The sequence below is a fragment of the Diospyros lotus genome, chromosome 8, assembly GCF_014633365.1.
Source record: "Diospyros lotus cultivar Yz01 chromosome 8, ASM1463336v1, whole genome shotgun sequence".
NCBI lineage: Eukaryota > Viridiplantae > Streptophyta > Magnoliopsida > Ericales > Ebenaceae > Diospyros > Diospyros lotus.
This window is the reverse complement of record NC_068345.1, coordinates 30753646-30762689: the sequence shown is the minus strand read 5'-3', so window position 1 is coordinate 30762689 and position 9044 is coordinate 30753646.

The following is a 9044-nucleotide window of genomic DNA, read 5'->3' as shown; positions in this document are numbered from 1 at the left end:
GGACGACCTCGTCAAGGAAGGTCCAGCCTCCATCAAAGACCCGGAACTCGTAAAGCGAGCGTACGGCGAGCTCCCGGTAATCCCCCAACGAGCTCGGAGCAATCGACTAACGAGCTCCTGAAATATCCTCCAGATCGCTGGGCCATCCAGGTCGCTCGCCTAAAATCTCCAGCTCGCATGAGCGGCAAAGCTGCTGAGAAGTCAGAGGTAGGGTCCGATCACTTTATCTGTAACAGCCCATGCCCCTCGTAATGAGGATCCCACTCCCGGTCTTACGAAGGCGGTAAGAACTATTTGTCCCCCATTATACAAACACTGTATTTTTATATATTATCTAGATTGTAAAAGTCCCTCAAGAAAAATGGAAATAAAGGGGGCCATGAGGAGCAAAGAGGAGGGACAGAAAAAGAATAATCAGATACCGCCACTCTGGGAGAATAATCAGAGGGCGGCCGTGGACTAGGCATCGTTCTGGCCGAACCACGTAAAAGATTCTGGTGTACACGCTTGGAACTTTGGGGGAGGGGGGGGTTTTCTTCCTTCCTTCTCGGTATTTTTTTGGATTGACTCACCGCGGCCCAAAACGAATCACGGTCGGCCGAAATCAAACGTCGACATTTTGGCGCTAGAGGAAGGGGCCGCTCTGATCAATAGCCATGGCTAGAGGAAGGAATACTAGAAGTTCCGAGGCGGCGGTCGACCCGCCTGAAAATCACCACGACCGACCACGAGACTTACCACCAAATGGAGGACCCATTGCCCCGACAGCCGATACTCCTTTGCCGCCGCCCGCCGGAGACGCTCCCGGCATACCACCACGGATCCCTGTCCAGCCTACTGTCCAAATCACCGGGACAGGGACGATCCGGGACTGGCAACAGCGCCAGGAAGCATTGGAGAATACGGTAATGCAACTCGCTGACGCGGTCAGAATTCTGGCCCAAGCTCAAGCACGGGCTGTCCACGACCCACCGGCGTCGCCTCGCAGGGTCCGCCAACCGCGGGAGGAGAGACACCCACCCGCGGAAGAAGATATCGGGGATAACTACCCGTCCCCAATTCACCGCTCCCCAGTCCGAGAAAGAAGCAGGCGATCGCAAGCCCAGCAATCAGTAGGACCGGACTCAACTGTGGAAGAGCTGTATCAGAGGGTGCGACAGCTGGAAGAACGACAAGGAGTCCGCAGCCAGAATAATGGCCGTGGAGATAGGACGCCGTTCGCCAGAGAAATTGAGCTTGAACCCCTGCCCCGGAGGTTTAAGGTCCCGAGCATGCCACAATATCATGGGGACAGCGACCCCTATGATTACCTGGATGCGTACAACGTGCAAATGGATCTACAGACAACCAGCTCGCTGGCTAAATGTCGCGCCTTCCCAGCAATCTTAGGAGACATCCCCCGAGCTTGGTTCAGAAGCCTTCCGCCTCGTAGCATCAACAGCTGGGAGGAGTGCCAACAGAGGTTCCTTAACCAATACAGGGCTCTAAGGAGGCAGCTCGCGCCACCTTGCCACCTTGCCACCTCGCCACCGTATTCCAGAAAGCAAACGAACCATTAAGGGATTACATCGCCAGGTTCAGGCGCGAGGTGAGCAACGTCGAGGATCCCTCGGATGAAAGTATCCTAACGGCGATCTCCGCCGGCCTCCGAAAAGACGGAAAGCTCTACGAGAGCATCTACCGAACCCCGGTCAAAGACCTGGGGGAATTCTATGAACGAGCTTCCAAGGAAATCCGATGGGAAGACGCCTTCGGGACGAAGAAGCCCGTCGGGTCGAGAGAAGTAGTTGGGGGCTCCAGCCAGAGTAAGAAAAGGCACAACGGAGACGCCGGAAGAGAAGCTCGGGGGGAGCGCTCGAGCAATGAAGTGTTCAAGCGAGCTCGGAAGGCAGAGGGAGATGAGCGACCTCATAGATCACAGCGCTTTGACAGCTACTGTGCCCTGTCAGACCCCCAAGAAAGGATCTTCGCCATCGAAATGAACAAAGAGGAATTCGGGAAGCCCAACCCGTTAAGAACCCCAAATAAATTCCGAAACAAAGAAAAATTTTGCGCGTACCACAACGAGGCGGGTCACAACACCTCGGAATGCTAGGCCCTAAGGGACGCCATCGAAGATCTGATAAGAAGAGGTCGCTTGAAAGATTACGTGGTGCGGCCGACTAATCAACCAAGCCAGCCGCCGGTACAGCAGCAGCCTCCCACCGACGACGACCAAGCACCGGCTGTACGAACCATCTACACGATCCATGGCGGGCCCCACCTCGCTGGTTCCTCCCACAAATCCCGCGACAAATACATACGAGAGGCCAACCATGTCTTGCTAGCGAGATCGGGCGAACAGCCGGTTCCCGCGAAGCGGCCTAGGGGTAACCCAATCCCAGAGAAGATGTTTTTCTCGGAAGAAGACGCCAGAGACGTCCATTGGCCGCACAACGACGCACTCGTTATACGAGCCCAGGTCGGCAACTCCGAAGTGCGGAGGATAATGGTGGACACGGGCAGCTCGGTAAATGTAATGTACAGAGCATGCTTCGATCAGATGGGTTTGGGACCGGAACAGTTGGGTTCGTCCCCAGAGCCACTCTATGGGTTCACGGGAGACGCAGTGATTCCCGTCGGTCGGATCAGCCTTCCCCTCACCATCGGGGATGCGAACCGCCAGGCCACTACTTTGGCAGAATTCCTCATAATTGACTGCCCCTCAGCATACAACGTCGTACTCGGAAGGCCGGCGATGAACGACCTGGATCTAGTGACCTCAACCAGGTCGCTTACGGTGAAATTCCCGACCCCCGACGGTGTAGGGTGTGTACGAGGCGAGCAGCACCTCGCAAGACGTTGCTATGAGGACGCCCTGAAAATGGGAGCAAAGGGAAAGAAAGTAAATATCATCGCAAAAGTCGGCCCGCGATCAACCGGCCGATGGGAGGACCTGGATCCACGCGAGGTCGACTGCGAAAAGCCCACCGGTCCCATGGAAGAGCTCGAAGATATCTCAGTCGGCGAGGCAGACGAGGAAAGGCACCTCAAGCTAGGCAAGAGTCTAGCCCCCGAGGTAAAATCCCAACTTACAGATTTCCTTAAAGCTAACCTTGATGTATTCGCATGGAACCACGAAGATATGGTGGGAATCGCCCCAGAAGTCATGTCACACAGGCTCAACGTAGATCCAGGCTACAGGCCAGTACGCCAGAAGAGGAGGCCAATGACTCCGGAGCGTTATACCGCTCTTAAAGAAGAAGTGGACAAACTCTTGGCGAATAATTTCATCAAGGAAGCCCACTATCCGGTCTGGGTGGCCAACCCGGTCCTAGTAAAAAAGAAAAACGGGAAGTGGAGGACCTGCATCGACTTCACCGACCTGAACAAGGCCTGTCCTAAAGACAGCTTCCCCCTCCCCAGAATCGATCAACTCGTAGATGCAACGGCTGGTCACCGCCTCCTCAGTTTCATGGATGCCTATTCAGGCTACAACCAAATCCCCATGAACCCAACGGACCAAGAGCACACCTCGTTCATAACCGACCGGGGGCTCTATTGTTACAAGGTCATGCCCTTTGGATTGAAGAATGCTGGCGCGACCTACCAGAGGCTGGTCAATACGATGTTCGAAACACTGATCGGAAAAACCATGGAAGTATACGTTGACGACATGCTGGTAAAATCCGAGCAAGTGACGGACCACGTTTCCGATCTAAGAGAAACGTTTGGAGTCCTCAGGAAATATCAGATGAAGCTCAACCCGCTCAAGTGCGCATTCGGTGTAGCCTCTGGAAAATTTCTTGGGTTTATGGTAAACAACAGAGGCATTGAAGCCAACCCAGACAAAATTAAGGCTCTGCTCGACATGAGGTCGCCTATAAGAAAGAAGGAGGTGCAAAGCCTCAATGGTCAGGTCGCGGCTCTGAGCCGTTTCATTTCAAAGGCAACTGACAAGTGTGCCCCTTTCTTCGAGCTTCTAAAAAAGGAGAAAGACTTCAGATGGACAGAAGAATGCGAGTTCGCATTCCAACAACTAAAGGAGTACATGGGACGGGCCCCGCTGCTCGCCAAACCTAAGGAGGGAGAGAGGTTGACCTTGTACTTAGGAGTATCCCAACAGGCTCTCAGCGCGGCCCTCGTTCGGGGGGAAGAAGGGGTGCAGCACCCCATTTATTACGTCTCCAAAAGCCTAATCGATGCAGAAACAAGGTACGCACCAATCGAAAAATTAGCTTACTGTCTAATAGTGGCGTCGAGGAAGCTGCGACCCTATTTTCAAGCTCATGAGATCGAAGTCCTGACCAAATACCCATTGAAACAAATCCTCCAAAAACCGGATACCTCAGGTCGTTTACTAAAATGGTCTATTGAGCTCGCTCAGTTCGACATAAAGTATAAACCAAGGACGGCGATAAAGGGTCAAGCGTTGGCAGACTTCATTGCCGAGTTTACTGGGCCAATTGACGAAGAGCCGGAAAACCTGAAAGGACCGTCCTGGGAATTATACGTCGATGGATCATCGAACGAACAAGGAGCGGGAGCCGGGGTTATGCTAATAAGCCCCGAAGGTCACAAAATCCTCTGCGCCCTGAGGTTCGGTTTTTTAGCCACCAATAATGAATCCGAGTATGAAGCCTTACTAGCAGGACTCCGCCTGGCAAAGGAAATACGAGCTGAATTCTTGGAGATCTTCAGCGACTCTCAACTAGTTGTCAACCAGGTGCGGGGAGAATACCAGGCCAGAGACACGAAGATGGCAGCATACTTACAGAAGGCACGCGAACTTTTAGCCACTTTCGAAAAATATGAAATGCATCAAATCCCCCGTTCCCAGAACTCTCATGCGGACGCTCTGGCTCGCCTAGCAACTGCCCGGGACGCAGAATTCTTGGGGGACATACCTGTCGATTTTTTGGCCACCCCGAGCACAGAACAACGAGATGAAACGCTACTGATCACGGTGCCCCAAAACTCATGGATGACCCCCATCTTGGAATATCTGCAAGACGGGAAACTACCGGAAGACAAGCTGGAAGCACGTCGCCTGCGAGCTCAAGCCGCCCGATATTGCATCTACGATGAAAGACTGTACAAGAGGGGATTCTCAGCCCCACTCCTGAGGTGCATTGACGGCACCGATTGCCAGTCTGTGCTAGAAGAAATTCATGCAGGCCACTGCGGTAATCATGCAGGGGCACTCTCTCTGGCACAAAAGGCCCTCCGACAAGGGTTTTATTGGCCCACCGTGAAGCAAGATGCCATAGAGACGGTCAAGAAATGCGACAAGTGCCAAAGGTTCGCCAAGGTTCCGCGAGCTCCGCCGGCCTACCTGCAGCAGATGAGCAGCCCTTGGCCCTTTGCCATTTGGGGCATGGATCTAATCGGGCCGCTGCCCACGGCTCGCGGAGGATGCAAACATGCCATAGTGGCAGTTGACTACTTCACCAAATGGGCAGAGGCCAAAGAGCTCGCACAGATCACCAGTGCGAAGACACAAGCTTTTACATGGGATAACATAATCTGCAGATTTGGAGTGCCACAGCAAATAGTAACGGACAACGGAACCCAATTTACCAGCGAGCAATTCATCCAATTCTGCGAGTCAATGGGGATTCAAAAGAGTTTCACCGCCGTTGATCACCCCCAGGCCAATGGGCAGGTCGAAGCAGTCAACAAAATAATCAAGCAGACCCTGAAGACAAAGCTTGAGGCTAGAAAGGGAGCCTGGGTGGATGAACTGCAAACAGTGCTATGGACCTATCGAACAACAGCCCGAAGCAGCACTGGAGAAACCCCATTCTCAATGGCGTATGGGTCGGAGGCTATGATCCCCGCTGAGAATAAAGTGGCCAGCCACCGAAGGGCCACCTTCAGCTCAGATCGCAATAACGAGCTACTGGCGGCTAATCTGGACCTGCTCGAGGAATCAAGAGATGTAGCTCGCGTGAGGATCGCAATTTATCAACAAAGAGTGGCACGATACTATAACAGGAAGGTCCGAATCCGACGTTACAACGTCGGAGATCCGGTACTACGCCTAGTACTACCAGGAGCACAGGCGGCAAGCGATGGCACCTTAGGGCCTAACTGGGAAGGTCCATTTATCATCAAAGAAAATTTGAATAACGGAGCATACCATCTGGCAAACATGGACGGTCTCCCTCTCCCACGAGCTTGGAACGCAGAACATCTTCGTCCTTACTTCAGATAAATGTAATCGTTCTTGCCTATGCTCCGTCTTTTTCATTACGAATGACTTTCATGATTCTGGTCAGAATTTATGAACTTTCATTACACTTTATTCTTATTGGTATTCGATTGAATGCCCCCGTAACGAGGGGTCGAGAAGCCATGGTTTGCGAGCTGATGCCTAAATAACCTAGCCACGGCGCTACGGTCAACGGCTTAACCGAGCATTTACCTCGGTCCCTCCATCAGGTCGTGGTTTGCGAGCTGAGAACCAGTCATCTTGACTTTATGTCATGGTTCGGAACCTACTGAGCAACCACTTCCACAAGTAACCCCGAGCTTGGGTTCGCTAGCCGAGGTCCTTTTATCTTGGCTTAAAGCCATGGTCTGCGACCTACCTGGGTGTTCCCTCTCAGTTCAAATAAAACTTGTAGAAGCCACTGGGTGTTAGCTGAGGACGTAACGCGACCTACCTGGACACATATCCCGGCCGTACAAGTCAAACGAAATAACAAGCCATGGTGTGTTAGCTGGGGTCACTCTATGACCCGCCTGAACATATAACTTGGTGCTACAGGCTGCGCTTTCACTAGCTGGGGTCCTCCTATCTTGGCTTAAAGCCATGGTCTGCGACCTACCTGAGTGTTCGCTCCCAATTTATTGAAAACTTATTAAAGCCTCAACATGCCGGCCGAGGCCATGGCATAAGCTCATACCCTAGCAAACTTTGCGTATTGGACCCTATCAGCTGAGGTCCGTCTTAACTTGGCTAAAAATAAAGCATTCGCGACCTATCAGGCACACGCCCTATAACGAGCTTCTCAGCCACCGCATGTTAGACAAGATCACAAGGCCGTCCGACTTTACATATATCTCGGGAAGGCTCTCGTTATTTCGTCAAAACATGCCGAACGGGGTTTCCTGGAAACTGCCTAGGTATGAGTGTTCGCGCTGATTATTACAACTATCATCAACGAGCTGGTTAAAGAGCGTTAGTTTACGAGCTGATAAAACTCCGGATCTACCTGGACCTATTTTCGAACAGTTTATTATCAAGTTACATACTCAAAAGTTCCTTATCAGTGGACCTTTCAAAAATACGGGGGCTTTGTTGAAGAAATTTCAAGTTATACCGTGAAGAAGTTACTTTCAAGTCATGATTCAAGAATCGTCATCAGAGATAACTTGAATTCGCGAGGAAATCTGAGGCAACGTGCACAAAATGCCAATTTTTTATTATGAGATGAAGGTCACATTACAAAAAAAATAAAAAAAAAATAAAAATAAAAAAATAAAATACATGTGGGAATCCTAGCTAAGAGGGGCGTTTGGTTCTGCAGAATCAACCTCGACAGGGCGAGCTTCAGTAGGTATGGTCGGCTGGAGATCGACCTCGACAATCCCGGCTGGGAAAACCTCGGCAACCTCCACAGGAGGCTCCTTGGCAGTCTCACCAGGTTGAGCCGCGGCGACCCCGGATAGCTCGGCCCCGACCTGAGGAGCTTGCGCTGCGACCAAAAACGAGTCAAGGGTATTGGCATCATCAGCATCTTCCGCGGCCTCGGCAGCATACCGAGCCACCTCCTCGACAGCCTGCGCACCGAAAAAGGAGAAATCCATCTCAGGATGGTTCACCCAAAGGGTGTACAGAAATGCCGAGCAGGTGTCGGATCTGGTCTCCCTACGAGCCGCGTCCATCCGCTCTCCGACCTCCGCCCTTATATCGTCAATGGTCCTCTTGGCAAGCTCCTCGCATCGGACGGCACGATCATCCGCCCGTGTCCGCTCCTCCTTCGCCTCCTTAAGCTCGGCCTCGGTTGATCTGAGTCGCTCCTCAGCCCTCCGCAACTCCGCCTTCGCTCCATTTAGCTCGCCGGTGAGCCCGGAGTTGGCTTGCTCCCACATGTTCTTCGATCTGCGAAGCTCCTCGTCGAGATCTTTATTCTTCTGGATCTCCATCCTCAGACGCGTCAAGCAACCCTCCACCTCCTTTTGAGTGGCAAGAAGCTCGACCTGGAGATCTTTCTTCTCGTCCGAGAGCTTCGTTATTTCGGCCTTTTGGGCGTTCTTCTCGTCCTCAAGCTTCGCGATTTCGGCCTGACGGGACGTGCTCACCGACTGAAGCTGCTCCTCAAAATCTTTGTACTGAGCTCGGAGCTTCACGGCAGCAAGAGAAGTCTGCAAAAGAAGAAATGTTAGCTCATTAAAAAACCAAAGGGGTAGGTTAAGAAACCAAGGCACGAAGAATTCCTACTTACCACCAGGCTGTGACGGGCGACAAAATCACAAAGGGGGATTCCCTTTAACTTCGGGTCGTCAAGGGGCTTGGAGTTCGGACCCAGGAAATCGGGCACGGAATCCAGGAGGGGACCAACAAAGACCCCTCCTGGCAGGGCCTCCACGGCCAGCTCCTTCTCACGGACCCTGACCCGTTTGGCCCTGATATCCTCCCCCTGTTGCAGCTGGTCCGATCTCCGTTTCGAGCTGGCAGCAGGAGCGTCTCGAACCTCCACCGCAACCTCCTTCCCACGGGCTCCACTCGAACCATGGTCTCGGGAGGCAGGTGGCCGATGCCCCAACTGCAGATGAGCTTGCTTTGATTGTTGGGGCTGACGGGGCAGTGTTCTTTGCCGCTGCTCCTGCTGCCCCCCCCCCGCGACTGCTGGGTTTGCTGCTGCTGGGGGCGTGACTGCGGCTGCGGCTGCTCCGACCTGCCATCCCGCGAGCTATAGCTCGGGGTTATGGAAGACGTAGTGTTCGACCTCGCCCTATGACGCTTCGGTTGGAGGAGCTCGAGATCAACCATATTATCGTCTTGGTCGGCTTCCCCTCTTGAACTGTTCGTCTCAGCGAGCTGTAAGCCGGAAGAG